General features: G+C 41.0%; 1 protein-coding gene across 4 annotated transcripts in view; it reads right to left on the bottom strand.

Annotated features, from left to right (window-relative positions):
• Positions 1-15,266, bottom strand: part of CNNM2 (cyclin and CBS domain divalent metal cation transport mediator 2) — a 180,520-nt gene that overhangs the window by 128,878 nt on the left and 36,376 nt on the right. The gene's annotated exons all lie outside the window — the stretch shown is intronic.

Below are 15,266 nucleotides of genomic sequence, written 5' to 3'. Positions count from 1 at the left end.
GAAAGGATACACCTCTGACACACAGCCTTCCTTACTTTAAACCATGCACTATCTCCTTGTTTTGTCCAAACAACTGCCTCTTGATCTATGTACAGGTTCCTCATAAGCACAATTAAGCATTTTGGAATTCCCGTTTTTTGCAATGTTATCCATAATTTGTTACCATCCACACAGTCAAATGTTTTTGCACAGTCAATAAAACACAGGTAAACATCCTTCTGGTATTCTCTGCTTTCAGCCAAGATCCACCTGACATCAGCAATGATATCCCTGGTTCCACGTCCTCTTCTGAATCCGGCCTGAATTTCTCGCAGTTTCCTGTCGATATACTGCTGCAGCCACTTTTGAAAGATCTTCAGCAAAATTTTGCTTGATTGTGATACTAATGATATTTTTCAAATATTTCCACATTCGGTTGGATCACCTTTCTTGGGAACAGGTACAAATATGGATCTCTTCCAGCTGGTTGGCGAGGCAGCTGTCTTCCAAATTTCTTGGCACAGAAAAGCGAGCACTTCCATTGCTGCATCCATTTGTTGAAACATCTCAATTTGTATTGTCAATTCCCAGAGCCTTGTTTTTCGCCAATGCCTTCAGTGAAGCTTGGACTTCTTCCTTCAGTACCATCAGTTCCTGATCATACGCTACTTCTTGAAATGGTTGAACATCGACCAATTCTTTTTGGTATAATGATTCTGTGTATTCCTTCCATCTTCTTTTGATGCTTCCTGCATCGTTGAATATTTTCCCCATAGAGTCCTTCATTACTGCAATTCGAGGTTTGATTTTTTTCTTCAGTTCTTTCAGCTTGAGAAATGCCAAGAGTGTTATTCCCCTTTGGTTTTCTATCTCCAGCTCTTTGCACATATCATTATAATACTTTACTTTGTCTTTGAAATCTTCTGTTCGGCTCTTTTACTTCATCATTTCTTCCTTTTGCTTTAGCTGCTCGACGTTCAAAAGCAAGTTTCAGAGTCTCTTCTGACATCCATTTTGGTCTTTCCTTTCTTTCCGTCTTTTTAATGACCTCTTGCTTTCTCTATGTACGATATCATTGATGTCATTCCACAACTCATCTGGTCTTCGGTCATTAGTGCTCAATGCATCACATCTATTCCTGAGATGGTCTCTAAATTCAGGTGGGATATACTCAAGGTCATACTTTGGCTCTCATGGACCTGCTCCAATTTTCTTCAGTTTCACCTTGAACTTGCATATAAGCAACTGATTGTCTGTTCCACAGTCAGTCCCTGGCCTTGTTCTGACTGATGATATTGAGCTTTTCCATCCTCTCTTTCCACAGATGTAATCGATTTGATTCCTGTGTATTCTATCGGGTGAGGTCCATGTATATAGTCGCTGTTTATGTTGGTGAAAAAAGGTTTTGCCAGGAAGAAGGCATTAGTTTTACAAAATTCTATCATGTGATCTCTGGCATCATTTCTATCACCAAGGTCATGTTTTCCAACTACTGTCCTTCTTCTCTGTTTCCAACTTTCACGTTCCAATTAACAGTAATTATCAATGCATTCTGATTGCATGTTTGATCAATTTCAGACTGCAGAAGCTGGTAAAAATCTTGAGAAATCTTCAATTTCTTCAACTTTGGCCTTAGTGGTTGGTGTGTAAATTTGAATAGTCGTATTAACTGGTCTTCCTTGTTAAGCATATGGATATTATCCTATCAGTGACAGCACTGTACTTCAGGATATATCTTGAAACGTTCTTTCTGATGATGAATGCAACGCCATTTCTCTTCAAGCTGTCATTCCCGGCTTAGTAGATCGTCCGATTCAAAATGGCCAACACCAGTCTATTTCAGCTCACTAATGCCTAGGATATCAATCTTCACGTGGTCCATTTCATTTTTGACCATTTCCAATTTTCCTAGATCCATACTTCGTACATACCACATTCTGATTATTAACGGATGTTTGCAGCTTTTTCTTCTCATTTTGAGTCGTGCCACATCAGCAAATGAAGGTCCTGAAAGGTTGACTCTATCCACGTCATTAAGGTTGACTCCACTTTGAGGAGGCAGCTCTTCCCCAGTCATCTTTTGAGTGCCTTCCAACCTGAAGGGCTCATCTTCCAGCACTATATCAAACAATGTTCCGCTGCTATTCATAAGATTTGCACTGGCTAATTCTTTTCAGAAGTAGACTGCTGGGTCCTTCTTCCTAGTCTGTCTTAGTCTGGAAGCTCAGCTGAAACCTCTCGGCCATGTGTAACCCTCCTGGTATCTGAATACCGGTAGCATAGCTTCCAGCATACAGCAACACGAAAGCCCCCACAGTACATCAAACTGACAGACATGTGGGGGCAGAGGCCTCTAACCTCTTCTAATTTCACAAGGGGGAAGAAGAATCAAGATCAACAGCCCAAGGATGATTTCTGTGAGGCAGACGTTAAACATAACTCCTCTCTCCAAGCCCTTTTTACCAGTTCCGACACCACCCATCCCCCCCACAGTACTCTCTACTTCTCTGCAGTGGCCACTCAGAACTCACAGACTATACTCACAGCTATGAGGTTTATTAGGGAAGTAACAAGTTACAATTCAGGATCAGGAACAACTCAGGATACAGTTCTTTGGTCAGGACAGCTTCTTGGCCATGCCCACGGGCAGGCCTCTCCCTGGCCCTCAGCTTCTCAGCCCTTGGCCCTTGAGCCTCTTGGGCCGGGCTGGCCACTGCCCTGCTCAGATAAGCATTACAGATAAGCATTACAAAGTGCTTTAGCTCCACCATTAAGTACCCAGGGCTACCCCACTCTGCCAGTAAGCATCGGTCCAAAGCCATACAGCTCTTTCACTCCATGAGTCAGCACACCCACTGTAACTGCCTTGCTCCGTGGGCTGGGAAGCCTACTGGGCAGTCTCACAAAGGTCTCCTGGTTCTGCTGCCACCGTTTCTCTGCCACCACTTCTTGCCATCTTGTGCCATTTCCAGCATTACAGTTCTGTCTCCTGGGTCCAGGAGGTTCTCAGTACAAGGACCCTGAGTCCAAGGATGTGCTCTGCTCTCATCTCTTCTTCTTGGTAGTAGTGAGGGCCCCTTTCCACCTCTGATGGTTCATTTTAAATGATAGTTCTTTAAATGATGGTTTATTTTAAGCCTAGTGGGATGGCAAAACTGACCAATCCCCTTGTTAGGGTTCTATACTCCTTATTTGCATGATCTCATCCCCACAAGGGTCCCATGCACCTTATCTGCATATTATTGGCAAGCTGTCCAATCCCTTTGGTGGGGCATAAGCACCTTATTTGCATAGTCCCACCTAATCTTTTAGTGGGAGTTACAAGATCGTGGCTAGAAAAGCCATATATGAGTGATCCATTCCACCACAGGAGGTAAGGATGAAATAACAGGGAGACCAGTTAAGAAAGTAATGTAATAGTCCAGGATAAGATGATGGTGGCACAGACTAGGATGGCAGAGATAGAGATCATATAAAGTAATCATATTCTGGAAATATTTTGAAGCTGGACTCAGTATGATTTCCTGACAGGTTATACATAGAGAGTGAGAGAAAAAAAGCAGTAATCTAGCACACTAAGATTTCTACCCTGGTAAGTGGGAAAAGAAAAGTGCCACTAATTGAAATGGGGAAGACTAAACAAGTATAGGTTTGGAGAAGGTGGGGGAAACCAAGAGTCCAGTTTTAAACATCCTATGTTTAATATGGCCCCACGTGGAGCCACTGAATATACTGTTGGATATATGAATCTGGAGTTCAAGAAAGCCTGGGATAAAAAATAAATTTGGGAGTTGTCAGCAAAAGCATATATACAGTTTAAAAACCAAAGGACTGACAACCTCAGTCAGGTGATCAAGGTTAACATTAACAGTGATAAAACATGTTCATAGCAGGGATCACAACACAGGGTCCTGGACAGGGCTGGAGAAAACGGTAGAACAAAATTCTAACTCATGAAAAAAGACCAGACTTACTGGCTTGACAGAGACTGGAGAAACCCCGGGAGTATAGCCCCAGAACACCATTTTAGCTGAAGTCACTCCTAAGGTTCGCCCTTCATCCTAAGGTTCGCCCTTCATCCAAAGGTTCGCCCTTCATCCAAAGATTAGACAGGCCCATAAAACAAAAAGAGACTAAAGGGGCACACCAGCCCTGGGGCAAGGACTAGAAGGCAGGAGGGGACAGGAAAGCTGGTAATAGGGAACCTAAGGTTGAGAAGTGAGAGTGTTAACATGTCGTGGGGTTGGTAACCAATGTCACAAAACAGTATGTGTACTAACTGTTTAATGAGAAACTAGTTTGTTCTGTAAATCTTCATCTAAAGTACAATTAAAAAAAAAAAGACATTCACAGTATGTATCCTTGATATGAGCTGAGAATGGCACTTTACCTTGTGGTCTTCCTCCCAGTAACTCATAACTCCAGACAAACCCTGAACAAATCATTCCATAAAATACCTAAACAGTACTTCTTAAAATTGTCAAGGTCGTCAAAAACAAGGAAAGTCTGAGAAACCACCACAGCCAAAAAGAACCTAAGGAGACATGACAACTAAACGTAATGTGGTATCCTAGGTGGAATCCTAAAACAGAAAAAATACTTTAGATGAAACTAAGGATAGTTGAATAAAATATGGACTTTAGTCAATAATAATGTATCAATATTGCTGACAAATGTACTATACTAATGTAAGACGTTAACAGCAGGAGAAACTATGTGCAGGGAAGGGGGAGTTATGAGAACTCTCTGTACTATCTTTGCAATGTTTTTGTAGATCTAAACCTATCCTAAAATAAAAAGTTTATTAGAAAACAAAACTACAAGAGACTGGATGAGATCACCTAAGGAGTGAGAATAGACAAAAAAGAGGTCCAAGGACAAACCATCAAAGAAGGCCAAGAATGAGTCGTCTGGAGATTCTATTAGCACCTTTCCTCCTATGCACCTATTTTCCTCACTTCTCTTTCCTTTTTACCTTCACACTCTTTTTCAATTCAGAGTGATGTTGCTGCCTTTCTGTTGCTCCCTCTAAAGCAGCCCTGCCCAATAGGACTTTATATGTTGATGGAAATGGTCTATATCTTTGTTGGCCAATACAGTAGCCACTAGCCACATGTGACTACTAAGTTCCTGCCATGTGGTTAGTTGGACTGAGGAATTGGATTTTTAGTTTTATGTCATTTTAATTAACAACAAATTTTAAATGGCCTCATGTGGATACTAGTTATTATACTGGACAGCAGAGCTCTAGCATTCAGGGTTTATTATTTGATCCTTTCTTTTCCTGACATTTTTACAAGCCACTATTCTTCTGACTTTCCACACTTGATTATCTTGGCTCTAGCACATCTCTAAACAATGTCTGAAGCCAGGCTTCAGTTAGCCTTGATTCCTATCTCTCTACATCTACACAGCATGACTGGAAAAGGAAGGAGGTCCCATCTCTCCCCACCTCTCACCCCCATACAAATTATATCCTTCATTAATCTGCCTGCTTATTCAGGCCTCAAAGAGATTAATTCCTTTTCATTCAGGGAGAACACTTCTCAAAAGGGAATTTTTTTTTAAAGAAAAAGATTCCCAGTGTTAACTACATACAAACATAAAATTAGGTATTTGAAAACTCATACAAATTAAATATAAAACTACAAAATCAGTAACAGTCAAACTAATGATATTAATGAGATCAAACCAAACCTGTTGCCCTCAAATTGATTCCGGTTTCAGGCTTAATGGTCTCACTGAGACTGGAGGGACCCTAGAGGTCATGGTCCCCAGACTCTCTGTTAGCCCAAAACTAAAACCATTCCCAAAGCCAACTCTTCAGACAAAGATTAGATTGGACTACAAGACATAAAATGATACTGGTGAGGAGTGTGCTTCTTAGCTCAAGTAGACACATGAGATTATGTGGGCAGCTCCTGTCTAGAGGTGAGATGAGAAGCCAGAGGGGGAAAGAAGCTGGTTGACTGCACACGGGAAATACAGGGTGGAGAGGAGTGTGCTGTCACATTGTAGGGAGAGCAACTAGGGTCACATAACAACGTGTGTATAATTTTTTGTATGAGAAACTGACTTGAATTGTCAACTTTCACTTAAAGCACAAAAAAATAAAGAAAAATCGATTCTGATTCACAGTGACCCTACAGGACAGAGTAGAACTGCCCCATAGGGTTTCTAAGGAGTGGCTGGTGGATTCGAACTACCGGCCTTTTGATTAGAAGCCAAGCTCTTAACCACTGCACCACCAGGGTTCCACTTAATGAGATAGGTAAAGTCATTCTGCTGAAACAATCCTCTATTCACAATGTGAATACGGTACTAATTCATACAGTACATACCTCTAGCCACTTTTCTCCATTCAAGCTACTGTAAATTTTTCTTTTTTTTTTTTTTTTAATTTATCCTCATAGTCACTGGACATGAAGGTAGAATTCTTTTCTCATTAGCACACAGCGATTACAGTAGTATAACCTGGTGCTTACCTAAAAATCAAGTGGCAGTGCTCAGTGATAATCAGGTCATCCAGATGATCCAGAATATATTAATTTAAAAGATTATTCTGGAAATGTATAATTAAAAAAAAACTCACAGAGAATTTAAGGACACTGAGAATAAGTACTCAAACCATCAGAGAACCCCAGTTTGAGAAATGAACTATTCCCAGTTAAGATACAAACATCTATTCATGAACAAATCAAACCCACTGCCATGGAGTCGATCCCAACTCACGGCAGTGATGTAGACGGAGTGGAACTGCCCCACGGAGTAGAACTGCCCCATGGGGCTTCCCAGGCTATAAATATTTATGGAAGCAGACTGCCACATCTTTCTCCATTTGAACTGCCGACCTTTCAGTTAATAGCCGAGCACTTTAACCACTGGGCTACCAGGGCTCCTAAGAGCTTGCCCTAATTTAGCTAACAGATGCTTTCTACCCTACAGTCAAATGAGAACAGCTCTTTAGAAAACAACTTTCACAGAGGTCAATTTTTTTTTTTAATATATAACCTTTTTATTATGGGAGAATAAGATAATAAGCCCCCTGTACCCAATATTCAACTTGACCAATTGTCAGCACACAAAAGTAAAGTCTTAATAGCCAAGACAAGTTGCATGAGGAGGTTACCAGCAACAACTCAGAGTGTCAAGATGAGGAAGCGGCACAACAGAAGAGAACGTAAAGGGGCTCCAATTTAGCCACTCATTCAACAAATATTTATTAAACCCTTTTTTACCATATATGGGAAACCCTGGTGGCGTAGTGGTTAAGTGCTACGGCTGCTAACTAAAGGATCAGCAGTTCAAATCTGCCAGGCGCTCCTTGGAAACTCTATGGGGCAGTTCTACTCTGTCCTATAGGGTCGCTATGAGTCAGAATCGACTTGACAGCACTGGGTTTGGTTTTTTTGGTTTACCACATACGAGGAAACCCTGGTGGCATAGTGGTTAAGTGCTACGGCTGCTAACCAAGAGGTCGGCAGTTCAAATCCTCCAGGTACTCCTTGGAAACTCTATGGGTCAGTTCTACTCTGTCCTACAGGGTCGCTATGAGTCGGAATAGACTCAACAGCAGTGGGTTTTACCATATATGCGACCCCAAGACTGCCAAAGACATAAACATGGTACCTGTCCTCTTGAAGCTCAAAGTCTACGGGGTTTGAAAACAAACAACTAATTACAAAGCAGTGCAATATATGTTATAACAGGCAAAGGACATTACCAAGATGGAGCACTTCACCAAGACTTGCAGGTTCCAGGAAGGCTAAAATATGAAGAATAAGTAGAAATTTGCCTACGGTTGTAATTCTGCATTACTCTTTACTAAACAAATTCTTCTTTCACTAATCACAAGATTCTATGCACTTTCTTTTCTCTTTTTATATCTACTAACCCTCCAAAGATTTTGAAAATTTGAAAAAAATTAGTATAAACATAAATGTTTTCATCTATTTTGGTCTCAGATTCTCTTTCTCTTCCTCTCAACTTCTAAACCTTCAATCTACTCAATGACCTTATACCTGTCAATATTATTTTCATTAATCATTTCTCTTCTGAATCTCTCTCCTCTACGCTTAAGAATGTAGAGGTTTCTCCACTGAAAGGACCCAATAAGGTCCTTTCAAGAAAAGGGAGCAGAATTTCACTTAAGACTGAAAGTGGCCCACAGTGCCACTAGAAGGGTTAACCAGAAGGAGATTCTCTACTCCCCAATGATAAAAACATATTTCAAACTGCTGACTTCATTATAATTACGATCCCCAAAGCTGAGGCCAAATTCCAGAGGGTCCAATTATAATCTACATAAATTTCTTCATAGTCTTAATTGGCTATGCTTCTGTTATTTCATAACCCTACACAACTGCCTAGCATTCTGGAAGGAGTCCTTAGAGACGAATCATTTAGTTCACTGGTTTGTAGATCCCATTCCACAGAAGTGCATCACAGGTCCTGCCAACACAGACATTCAAATTTTAACATACTAGAAAAAAAAAGAGCTCAATAATTCAGTTATATGAAAACTTTGGCATAAAGCTCCACCTGCTTTCTTGGTGAACCCCAAAACCCATTGCCATTGAGTTGATCCCAACTCATAGTGACCCTAAAGGACAGAGCAGAACTGCCTCCATAGGGTTTCCAAGGAGTGGCTGGTGAGTCTGAACTGACGGCCTTTTGGTTAGCGCCACCAGGGCTCCTAGTGACCATATACAGTGAAACCTGTGTGAGCTGGAACTCAATGGGACTGCCTTGTTTTTCCAGGTCTCAGGTTTTCTGCCTTTGTCAGGTGCAGTCCTACTACTTCTCTATCGCTCGCTTTAGTGGGAAATATTTGAATTTTCCTTCTCTGACATGTTTCCATCTTATGCAAGTTCAGGCTTTCACAGCTTTTACTGTACTTGCAGCTTCTTATAACTGTGTCATTGATTTTAAAAAAAAAAACAAAAACGCTGTAACTTAGAGGGCTTTCTTTTTTTTTTTTATTTCAGCCCATAGGGTCCACTCAGGTAAACCTGCTCAAGGAAGGTCACAATCTGGTTCACTGAGTCCACACTGCCTAATTTAATGCCAGACAAGGAAGGCTGGAGTGCACCTACTCAGCTCAAGCTCTCTAAAAGCATTACTGCCTTTGCAAAACAATAAATGAACTTGATAACATGTTATGTCACGATAGCACATCAAAATTTGAGGATCAATATAAATTTTGGATATTTCCTGCCTTTCCCACATATAATTGGGCAGTTGTTAGATACCGATACAACTTAAAGCCCTTAAAACATATCTACCAAATGATTGTTGAACCAACGCCTGTACACCCTTAGTGGCAGGAAGTTAACCATCTTCCACTCCGTCTTTAGACAGCTTTCACTGTAAATTATTCCCTCAGTTGAGCCATCTCTTTCTTCCTATGGCTTCCATTCACTGGCCTTAGTTCTATTCCTTGGAATCACAAAGTATAAATTCTCTTCTTTTACAAATATTTGATGGTTGAATGTGCTTCCCTACCCCATCCCCATGCCCCAAGTTCTCTCATCTCCAGACCAAATATTCCTTCAATCATTCTTCCATATATGGCTTCTAGTCCTTTCACCTGGTATCCTGGATACTACCTCTGTATATATTTCAGAATCTATTCCAGAGCTAACTAGGATTCTATATTTGTATCCAACCTTGCACAGAATAAAATAAGACTATCTCCTCCCCAATTCTGAATATTCCTATTTTAATAATGCACTTCACTACTAACTCAAATTTGACTGTCAACCAATGCTCTTAAGTACTACTCCTAAGCCAAATACCTCTCACCATCATTCTGTGCTCACTTATACAATTGGTTTTTTTTTTTAATTAACTTTTATTGAGCTTCAAGTGAACGTTTACAAATCAAGTCAGACTGTCACATATAAGTTTATATACATCTTACTCCATACTCCCACTTGCTCTCCCCCTAATGAGTCAACCCTTCCAGTCTCTCCTTTCGTGACAATTTTGCCAGCTTCCAACTCTCTCTATCCTCCCATCCCCCCTCCAGACAGGAGATGCCAACACAGTCTCAAGTGACCACTTGATATAATTAGCTCACTCTTCATCAGCATCTCTCACCTACCCACTGTCCAGTCCCTTTCATGTCTGATGAGTTGTCTCCGGGGATGGTTCCTGTCCTGTGCCAACAGAAGGTTTCGGGACCATGACCGCCGGGATTCCTCTAGTCTCAGTCAGACCATTAAGTATGGTCTTTTTATGAGAATTTGGGGCCTGCATCCCACTGATCTCCTGCTCCCTCAGGGGTTCTCTGTTGTGTTCCCTGTCAGGGCAGTCATCGATTGTGGCCGGGCACCAACTAGTTCTTCTGGTCTCAGGATGATGTAGGTCTCTGGTTCATGTGGCCCTTTCTGTCTCTTGGGCTCTTAGTTGTCATGTGACCTTGGTTTTCTTCATTCTCCTTTGATCCAGGTGGGTTGAGACCAATTGATGCATCTTAGATGACCGCTTGTTAGCATTTAAGACCCCAGATGCCACATTTCAAAGTGGGATGCAGAATGTTTTCATAATAGAATTTTTTTGCCAATTGACTTAGAAGTCCCCTTAAACCATGGTCCCCAAACCCCGGCCCTTGCTCCGCTGACCTTTGAAGCATTCATTTTATCCCGGAAACTTCTTTGCTTTTGGTCCAGTCCAATTGAGCTGACCTTCCATGTATTACAATTGGTTTTAAGGACCAAAAGAGGACCTTACATTTACCCAGTTAAGTTTCATCTTATTACATCCAAAGCATATTATCTTAGTCTGACAAAAATATTATTGAATTCCAACTCAGACACTGTGATGATTAAGACTGTCAACTTGGCTGGGCCATGATTCTCAGTGTTTTGGCATTGTATAATGTTGTGATCACTTCCCTGTTGAGGCTTGATGTGTGATCACCCCATGATGGGATCTGCTGTGTTACTGGGAGGGGCAGGGCCTTGGCAGCTCACTACCTACCCCCTGTCCCCAAGCCTTCATCTCTACATCCTCCACCACCTAGCTCTTCCTGCTTGCCTTGCCAAGGCTTTTGCTTGTTCTAGATTCTGCAGTTCTTGGGACTTGAGCTAGCAGCTTACCTGCAGTCTTGCCTGCAGATCTTGAGACTAGCAAATCTTCACAGCCTGCAACAGCCCTCCCCTCCAGCTGGCCAGTCTTGGGTTCACCAGCTCCTGTAGCTATGTGAATCAGCAGAAGTCTGCAACTGCCCTGCTTTCCAGCCTGCCAATCTTGGGTTCACCAGCCCCTGTGGCTCAGTGAATCAAGAGAATCCTCTTTCCTGCACCCATGTACTTGGGACGTTACAGCCTCTTAAAAACCCGTGGGCCATTTTCTTTATATTAATCTCTCTGTCTCAATCTCTATATATACATACGCTTTACTGGTTTTGCTTCTCTAGAGAACCCAGCCTAAGACAGACATGTATATATCCTCTATACTTTGGATTTATTGGATTTATGGAGCTTTTCCCTCTCCCTCTCTTTTTCCCTCTCTATTCAAAGTAAAGTAAAAGCCTTATCAGGTCACCTAGTTTCAGGCCCACAAATACCACCCCATTCATCCCTTCTAGCCCTGTAACTCAAGGCAAAAAGAATCATTTCAAAACACATCTTTGCTTGGAACTCAGCCCTTCACTTCCAAATCGACAATCAGCAATAGGAGAAGGAGAGGAAGACATAATTACCTGGTTCCCAAGGCCTTTGATGTCTTTCTTAAAATTCCAGAATTCCTAAAAATGTTTTCCTTATTCATTTCCAGTAATTATCTTTCACCTCCAGTAGTATCTGGCAGCAATTACATGAAGAATATGGATGACAGAGAAGCTAAGCTCTAAAGAATGTGTAGGGTTCAAACAGGCAGATATTTGGGGAGGAAGTGGGAGCAATTCCAGCTAAGGACCCAGTAAGCAAATATACGGAGGATGAATAAAAAGTGATAAATGTGGGAGATATTGTTAACTTATATGCCTAAAAATTGGAATATATGAAGAAGACTAAAAGAAGGCTGGAGAGGTAGCAAACTGGCACTTCCTTCAAAGGGTCTGAAATACCATGTTAAAGAGTTTGGATGGCAGAGTTGTTAGGTATCAAAAGTTATTGCATAGAGCAGTGATTTAATCAGAATCATAGTTTAGAAAAATAAATCTGGCAGTAGTATATAAATCTAATTAAACCAAAAATCAAACCCATTTCCATCAAATCGATTCCAACTCATAGAAACCCTACAGGACAGAGAAGAGCTGTCCCATAGGATTTCCAAGGCTGTAATTTTTACAGTCTCTCACACATCTTCCTCCCATGGAAAACTTTACCAAGCATGATGTCAACCTCACTAAAGAAGTGCAAATCATAACAGTGAGCTATTTTTCACTTATCAAACAGGCAAAATATTAAAGATAAATAATAACCAGTGTTGGTAAGGCTCACTGCAGGATATGAGCATTATTTATATAAGCAAGAAATCTAAATATTCATCAATAGTTGAATAAATTATGGTAGAAACATAATTTAAAAATGCTATGCAGCTGCTAAAATGAATAAGGGAAAATTTATATGTGTGCACATGTAAAAATGTCTGCCACATATTGCCAAGGTAAAAAAAAAACTTTAATTTTTTTAAAATTGTGATTTAGATGAAGGTTTACAGAGCAAATTAGTTTCTCGTTAAACAATTAATATACATATTGTTTTGTGACATTGGTTGCCAACCCTACGACATGTCAGCACTCTCCCCTTCTCAACCTCAGGTTCCCCATTACCAGCTTCCTGTCCCCTCCTGCCTTCTCATCCTTGCTCCTGGTCTGGTGTGCTCATTTAGTCTCATTTTGTTTTATGGGCCTGACTAATCTTTGGCTGAAGGGTGAACTTTAGGAGTGACTTTAGCACTGAGTTAAGAGTGTGTCCAGAGCCATACTCTCAGGGTTTCTCCAGTCTCTGTCGGACCAGTAAGTCTGGTCTAAAGAAGGTTTAATTTTAAAGCAATATGTACACTATAATTTCACTTTTGTAAAACAAACAAAAACCAACTTGGTACATTTTATATTTGCAAAGAAAAATGTCTGAAAGTAAACAGCCCAAATTCTTAACAATGATGACCAATGAAAGTATGGTGAGGGGGTAGGTGATGAAGAAATTTAACTCTTAGTTTATTTACTTCTCTAGTGTTTTAATTTTTTACAATGAGCTTATTTTTAAATTTTTCAGTAAATTAGTTAAAAAGTATTTGCCACTATATTGCACAGCATCACTGTCCAAATTTAGTAAGAAGAGTTAATACCTTCATCTACAAAGGTCCCATTTCTTTCTCCTTTCTTTTCTGGGGCCTTTCTAAAATGTCCCAAAGGCTAGCCCTAACCCTTCTAACTAGAGCCACCAGCCAGGTAAAAGCGCCTTAGTCTTTTAGCATCTCAATCTCTTCCCCTCCAGGGCAACAGTCTGCAAAGGAACTTGGGTTTCTCAGTAACAACAAACTGGAAAACCAACGTAAGAACTGGACCAAAGGCAGTAAAACCTTTTCTGAGACTAGGCAATGTCTAGAATAGGTGAGAGAAAAATCAGAACAGGGGTCAGCAAACATTTTCTGTAAAAGGCCAGACAATGAATATTTTAGGCTTTGTGGGCCGCGCAGTATCTGCCACTGGAGCACAAAAGCAGCCAGACAACATGTAAACAAACAAGCATAGCTGTGTTCCACAGACAATATGTAAACAAACAAGCATAGCTGTGTTCTAAATTTTATTTATGGGCACTAAAATTTGAATTTTCACAAATCACAATATATTATTCTTTTATTTTCAACCACTTAAAAATAAAACCTGTTGCCATCAAGTCAATTCTGACTCATGGCGACCCTGTAGGACAAAGTAGAACTGCCCCACAGAGTTTCCAAGGAGCGCCTGGTGGATTCGAACTGCTGATCTTTTGGTCAGGGCCATAGCTCTTAAACACTACGCCGCCAGGGTTTCTCCATTGCTGTTTATAGTAAGTATATTGTTGTTGTTGTCACGTGCCGCTGAGTCGATTCCAACTCATAGAGGCCCTATAAGACAGAGCAGAACTGCCCTACAGCGTTTCCAAGACTGTAAACCTTTACGGAAGCAGACTGCCACATCTTTCTCCGCAGTTTGTTTAGCAGCTGAGCACTTAACCACTGGGCCACCAGAGCGCCTTACACTTACTATATGACCCAACAATTTCACTTCTATGTACCTACCCAAGAGAAATGAAAGCATATGTCTGTACAAAGACATCTACACAAATGTTCATAGCAGCATTATTCATAATAGTTCCAAACCTGGAAGCAATACAAAAGTCCATCAACTAGCAAATGAATAAACAAAATGTGGCTTATCCATATAATGGAATACAATTAATAAAAAAAGAACAAACTACTATCATGTATTAATGCTACAACTTGTCTGAACCCCAAACACATTATACTAAGTGAAAGAAGTCAGACATAAAAAAAACTATATATGATTTCATTTATACAGACTTTCTACAAAAGGCTATAGAGACAGAAGGCAGATCAGTGGTTTCCCAGGCAGGGAGTAGGATGGGAGCAGGAACTGACTGTAACCCAGCAAGAGGGAACTTTTTGGGGCCATACGAACGCTTCAAAGAGTCCCTGGGTGGTGCAAAGGGTTAAGGGTTAACAGGCTCAGCTGCTAACAGAAAGGACGGAGGTTCAAGTCCACCCAGAGGTACCTCAGAAGAAAGGCCTGGTGATCGACTGCCACAAATCAGCCATTGAAAACCCTGTGGAGCACAGTTCTACTGTGACACACATGGGGTTGCCACGAGGCAGGGCTGCCAAGAGTCAGAGTAGACACCAGGCGGTGGCTGCACAACTCTAGAAAGTTATTTTTATTGAAAAATCATTGAATTGTACACTTACCATAGGTGAATTTTATGGTATGTAAATTATACTTCAATAAAGCTGTTTAAAAAGGGGGAGGTGGATCCCAGGCAGTCGAGTGGATCTACCAGACAGCTCACAGCTCTCTGCATTCCTCCAGGCACTTCCCAGCTTTTGCACCTTTGCTCTGGTTACTCCTTAACTGAATGTCTCCTCCTGGAAACTTTTCTCCATCTCTACCTGCCCTACTTCCCCTCCCACCCCACTCCCAAGGAGACTGCTCCTTCCTTTGAACCTTCCCAGCACTTCATACTCAACATATTTATATTATTCTCCTTTGCTGCTAGTCTCCTAATTCTGTAGTAAATTCCTTGAGGAAAGAACTGTGTTTTATTCTTCTATCTTCT

The sequence above is a fragment of the Elephas maximus genome, chromosome 16 (assembly GCF_024166365.1).
Source record: "Elephas maximus indicus isolate mEleMax1 chromosome 16, mEleMax1 primary haplotype, whole genome shotgun sequence".
Classification (NCBI taxonomy): Eukaryota; Metazoa; Chordata; class Mammalia; order Proboscidea; family Elephantidae; genus Elephas; species Elephas maximus.
This window is presented reverse-complemented; position numbering and strand designations above follow the sequence as displayed.